Raw genomic sequence first — 6,332 nt, 5'->3', positions numbered from 1 at the left:
CCTGCAAGGGGTCCCAGCTTTTATCCCCAAGTGGGACACCTGACCCTTGTTTACTTAATGTGGGACACCTGGGGCTCGTTTACCTAATGGCTCTCCCTGCAAGGCCGGCACCACCCTGGAAGGAAGCTTAAAGGTAACTCACACCCCTTTTGTGAAGGGCTGTGGGAATCACCCCTATGTCAACCTTAATTTGGGGCTTGGGGTTGAAACCCCAGCATTTCAGCCATAAAATCACAGAACCATAGAATCATTTGGGTTGGAAGGGACCTTTAAAAGTCATCTAGTCCAAACCCCCTGCCATGGTCAGGGACAATCAGCCTAGTCAGCGTGGGTTTATAAAAGGCAGGTACTGTCTGATGAACCTTATCTCCTTCTATGACAAAATGACCTGACTGTTGGGTAAGGGAGAAGCTGTCGATATTATCTACCTGGATTTTCAAAAATCATTCAAAACAGTTCCCCATAGAATTCTCATGTTAAGAGTGGCTGTTTGTTCATGGCCTGGATGTGCATACAGTCTGCTGGATCAAGCGCTGGCTGGCTGGTCCCAGATAATGGTCGTCAGTGGAGTTAAATCCAGCTGGAGGCTGGTCACAAGTGGTGTTCCTCAGGGCTCGATATTGGGACCATTTCTGTTCAACATCTTTATTGATGATCTTGATAAGGACATGGAGGGTGTCATCAGTAAATTCACAGATGACACCAAGTTAAGCAGGAGTGTCGATCTGCATGAGGACAGGGAGGCTCTACAGAGAGACTTGGATAGATTCGGTCAGCGGGCCAATGTTAACAGGATGAGCTTCAACAGAGCCAAGTGCCAGGTCCTGCACGTGGGCCACAACAACCCCCTGCATGGCTACAGGCTTGGGGAGGTGTGGCTGGAGCTGTCTGGAAGGAAAGGATCTGGGGGTTCTAACTGACAAGCAGCTAAGCATGAGCCAGCAGTGTGCCCAGGTGGCCAAGAAAGCCAACGGCATCCTGGCTTGTATTAGAAATAGTGTGACCAGCAGAAGTAGGGAGGGGATAGTGCCCCTGTGCTCTGCATTGGTGAGGCCTCACCTGGAGTATTGTGTCCAGTTTTGGGCACCTCAATACGAGAGAGATATCGAGGTGCTGGAGCGAGTGCAGAGGAGGGCAACGAAGCTGGTGAAGGATCTGGAGAATAAATCCTAAGAGGAGCGATTGAAGGAGCTGGGACTGATCAGTTCAGAGAAGGCTGAGGGGAGACCTCATCACACTCTACAGCTACCTGAAAGGACATTGTAGAGAGGTTGGTGCTGGTCTCTTCTCACAGGTAATTAGTTCTAGAACAAGAGAGAATGGCTTTAAACTCCAACATGGGAGGTTCAGATGGGACATTAAGAAAAAGTTTTTCCACAGAAAGAGTGGTGTGGTAGTTTAGGCCCTGCCGGGACTAGAGACCACATTGTCATTATGTCTCTCCCACTCTCGGACTGAGTAGGGATTTTAGTTTTCTGTATTGGGGCAACTGATACCTGCACTGGCTGTCTCTCTGGCTCAGCTGCTTGTGCTGGTGGAGGCGACTGATACTGACTCTTCCTGTCCCCCCGGCCCAACTGCTGTACAAGTTCGTTCACTTTCAGACCCTGCAGCTGTTTCTCCCCCTTGAGGGCAGTGAGTAGTGTTAAAAAGGACACAGTAGGCATGGGCAAGTCCCCAACACATTGCAGCAAGTTGTGTGTTCTGTTGGGTTTTGTCAGATGGGCAACACACCCTTTTTCTAAGCACTTTGCCACTTTATTAGGGCTCTGCATTTGTTTAGGAATGAAATTCCAAAATGTTGGGGGTGACCACTGACCCAGACCTTTGCCCAACTTTTCCCACACCCCTTGCCACTCACTATTATCTGACCTCGGGGCAGGTTTCCAGGTACTGCTATTGTTAGAGAAGTGCCACATGGCCCAAAACAACATCTGTCAGATACCCAGAAAGCACAGTGCTGCAAGCACACTGGCCTGGATGTTCCAAGAATAGCTAAAACTCTCCAAAACTGAGAGGATCTCTTCCCCTGGCTCACCCATAGAGGGGGTGAGACCCCTAAACAAAAGCCCAGGCAGCAAACAGGTACCGGTTCACCCCCACACACAGCAATACAAGCACATTATAAGCAGTCAGGAGCCAGTATAGCAAAACAAGACCCTTGATACATTTTCCACCACCAACAAACACCATCACTGGGAACACACAGTGGATAGAAGGATTAATCCAGCCCCACCACAAAAGCAAGTGGCCCAGCATTGTAAATATTTTCTTATCAAGCAATACAAATATGAACAGAAAAAATTGCACCTAACAGATTGCTCTAACACACTCTATTCAGGGTCAGTCCCTTTTTGATTATTTCAATCTTCTCATGCCCCAAGTTGGGTGCCAAAAAAGGCTGTGGTAGTTTAGGCCCTGCCGGGACTGGAGGCCACGTTGCTATTGTCCCTCCCCCACCCTCAGACAGAGAAGGGCTGAAATGAGGCACAAACCCCAGGGTTGAAATAAGGAAGATTTAATACAACACTGTAATAAATAAAAATCTGACAACAACAAACAGTAAAAACCAGTAAACAAGACAAAATATATACAGAGAAATACTGCAAGGGACATAGGAGCCGCCACATGTGCTTCCCTGGACAAAAGCCCACAGTAAACTCTTCCCATGCTTCAGCGCCAGACCTGACATCAGCATGGTATTGAATAACCCGGCTGGATATCCCTTCCCATTGCTGGGGAAACTTAACCCTATCCTAGCTGAACCAGGACAAGTGGTCAGACAGTGGAATAGGCTGCCCAGGGAGGGGGTGGAGTCACCATCCCTGGATGTGTTTAAGGGTTGTTTAGATGAGTTGTTGGGGGATATGGTGTAGGGGAGAACTTTGTAGAGTAGGGCTGACGCTTGGACTCAATGAACCCAAGGGTCTTTTACAACCTGAGTGATTCTGTGATCTTCAACTAGATCAGGTTGCTCAGAGCCCCATCCAACCTAGCCTTGAATGTTTCCAGAGATGAGACATTCACAGCCTGTCCAGGAAACCTGTTCCAGTGTTTCACCACCCTCATCATAAAAAAATTTCCTCCTTATATCCAGTCTGAAGGTACCCTCTTTCAGTTTAAAACCATTACCCATTGTCCTATCACTAGAGGCCCTATTAAAAAGTCTGTCCCCATCTTTCATATAGTAGAGTCATAGAATACCAGGTTGGAAGTTACCTCAAGGATTATCTAGTCCAACTGTTCTTAGCAAAAGCACAGTCTAGACAAGATGGCCCAGCACCCTGCCCAGCTGAATCTTAAAACTGTCCAATGTTGGGGAATCCACACTTCCCTGAGGAGATTATTCCAGAGACCATTTGCTGAAAGAATGTGGCAACCCAGATGGAGCTGCCATGCAAACATGCAGTAGTTCAAGTTCAGGCTGTAGAGAATGCCTGAGCTGTCAGTCATGTCAGAGAGCAGCAGTGACAATACCTGTATGTGTTGTGATCAGCTGGATGACCTGCTCAGCCTGGTGGCTGAGCTCAAAGAAAAGGTTGAAAGATCAAGAAGTATTAGGGAGTGTAAAAAGGCAATTGATCAGTGGAGTAGCACCTTCACACCTTGAAGCAAAAGGAGCAAATGTAGGCTTGAAAAGAGGCAAGCAATCCCTCACCCTTTTGTTACCAGGCAGAAGGAGGGAACCCAAGAGATCAGAGAGATATAAAACAGGTCCCTGCTCAGGGAACGTTTTGCCAATTCTTAGGCCTAGCATAAAGGACACAGCCAGCATAAAGATGAACCAATAACCAAGTTGTATTTGATACAAAAGGGTCAGTACATGGGTGAGCACTGGGGGTACAAACAAGTCAGATTATACATAATCAACATCAATCCCACTGACCCCAACAACAACACCCCACAACCAACAACAAGTGGAATAAATGGTGAAATGCAGTCTTTCCTAGAAGAGACAAAAGACAACCGAGTCAACAAACCAAATACATAAGACCAAGGAAGCCACATACTGAATCTCTACACAGCCCATGTTTAAAAAAGCCAGACCTGACTGGAGCCCAGTCCCAGGGAGGCAGGAGGTCCTTCCCCAACAGGAAACTCTGCAAATTGCATCCACCCCACAGACAGACACTGCCCCTTCCTGCAAGGGGTCCCAGCTTTTATCCCCAAGTGGGACACCTGACCCTTGTTTACTTAATGTGGGACACCTGGGGCTCATTTACCTAATGGCTCTCCCTGCCAGGCCGGCTGCACCCTGGAGGGAAGCTTAAAGGTAACTCACACCCCTTTTGTGAAGGGCTGTGGGAATCACCCCTATGTCAACCTTAATTTGGGGCTTGGGGTTGAAACCCCAGCATTTCAGCCATAAAATCACAGAACCATAGAATCATTTGGGTTGGAAGGGACCTTTAAAAGTCATCTAGTCCAAACCCCCTGCCATGGTCAGGGACAATCAGCCTAGTCAGCGTGGGTTTATAAAAGGCAGGTACTGTCTGATGAACCTTATCTCCTTCTATGACAAAATGACCTGACTGTTGGGTAAGGGAGAAGCTGTCGATATTATCTACCTGGATTTTCAAAAATCATTCAAAACAGTTCCCCATAGAATTCTCATGTTAAGAGTGGCTGTTTGTTCATGGCCTGGATGTGCATACAGTCTGCTGGATCAAGCGCTGGCTGGCTGGCTGGTCCCAGATAATGGTCGTCAGTGGAGTTAAATCCAGCTGGAGGCTGGTCACAAGTGGTGTTCCTCAGGGCTCGATATTGGGACCATTTCTGTTCAACATCTTTATTGATGATCTTGATAAGGACATGGAGGGTGTCATCAGTAAATTCACAGATGACACCAAGTTAAGCAGGAGTGTCGATCTGCATGAGGACAGGGAGGCTCTACAGAGAGACTTGGATAGATTCGGTCAGCGGGCCAATGTTAACAGGATGAGCTTCAACAGAGCCAAGTGCCAGGTCCTGCACGTGGGCCACAACAACCCCCTGCATGGCTACAGGCTTGGGGAGGTGTGGCTGGAGCTGTCTGGAAGGAAAGGATCTGGGGGTTCTAACTGACAAGCAGCTAAGCATGAGCCAGCAGTGTGCCCAGGTGGCCAAGAAAGCCAACGGCATCCTGGCTTGTATTAGAAATAGTGTGACCAGCAGAAGTAGGGAGGGGATAGTGCCCCTGTGCTCTGCATTGGTGAGGCCTCACCTGGAGTATTGTGTCCAGTTTTGGGCACCTCAATACGAGAGAGATATCGAGGTGCTGGAGCGAGTGCAGAGGAGGGCAACGAAGCTGGTGAAGGATCTGGAGAATAAATCCTAAGAGGAGCGATTGAAGGAGCTGGGACTGATCAGTTCAGAGAAGGCTGAGGGGAGACCTCATCACACTCTACAGCTACCTGAAAGGACATTGTAGAGAGGTTGGTGCTGGTCTCTTCTCACAGGTAATTAGTTCTAGAACAAGAGAGAATGGCTTTAAACTCCAACATGGGAGGTTCAGATGGGACATTAAGAAAAAGTTTTTCCACAGAAAGAGTGGTGTGGTAGTTTAGGCCCTGCCGGGACTAGAGACCACATTGTCATTATGTCTCTCCCACTCTCGGACTGAGTAGGGATTTTAGTTTTCTGTATTGGGGCAACTGATACCTGCACTGGCTGTCTCTCTGGCTCAGCTGCTTGTGCTGGTGGAGGCGACTGATACTGACTCTTCCTGTCCCCCCGGCCCAACTGCTGTACAAGTTCGTTCACTTTCAGACCCTGCAGCTGTTTCTCCCCCTTGAGGGCAGTGAGTAGTGTTAAAAAGGACACAGTAGGCATGGGCAAGTCCCCAACACATTGCAGCAAGTTGTGTGTTCTGTTGGGTTTTGTCAGATGGGCAACACACCCTTTTTCTAAGCACTTTGCCACTTTATTAGGGCTCTGCATTTGTTTAGGAATGAAATTCCAAAATGTTGGGGGTGACCACTGACCCAGACCTTTGCCCAACTTTTCCCACACCCCTTGCCACTCACTATTATCTGACCTCGGGGCAGGTTTCCAGGTACTGCTATTGTTAGAGAAGTGCCACATGGCCCAAAACAACATCTGTCAGATACCCAGAAAGCACAGTGCTGCAAGCACACTGGCCTGGATGTTCCAAGAATAGCTAAAACTCTCCAAAACTGAGAGGATCTCTTCCCCTGGCTCACCCATAGAGGGGGTGAGACCCCTAAACAAAAGCCCAGGCAGCAAACAGGTACCGGTTCACCCCCACACACAGCAATACAAGCACATTATAAGCAGTCAGGAGCCAGTATAGCAAAACAAGACCCTTGAAACATTTTCCACCACCAACAAAC

The 6,332-nt window shown here is 48.3% G+C and overlaps 1 long non-coding RNA gene across 1 annotated transcript in view; it reads left to right on the top strand.

The window, feature by feature from the left end:
- LOC113491315 overlaps positions 1–5,518 on the top strand; it is a 17,832-nt gene extending 12,314 nt beyond the window's left edge. The window contains exons 3-4 of the long non-coding RNA XR_003400377.1: positions 1,472–1,477; positions 5,508–5,518. This is a non-coding gene — a long non-coding RNA (uncharacterized LOC113491315). The remainder of the gene's footprint in view (positions 1–1,471; positions 1,478–5,507) is intronic.
- The last annotated feature ends 814 nt before the right edge of the window (positions 5,519–6,332 follow it).

Source organism: Athene cunicularia (assembly GCF_003259725.1).
Source record: "Athene cunicularia isolate RWA chromosome 1 unlocalized genomic scaffold, athCun1 chr1_part2, whole genome shotgun sequence".
NCBI lineage: Eukaryota > Metazoa > Chordata > Aves > Strigiformes > Strigidae > Athene > Athene cunicularia.
Note: the sequence above shows the minus strand (reverse complement) of the source record. Positions and strands in the feature narration are given on the sequence as shown.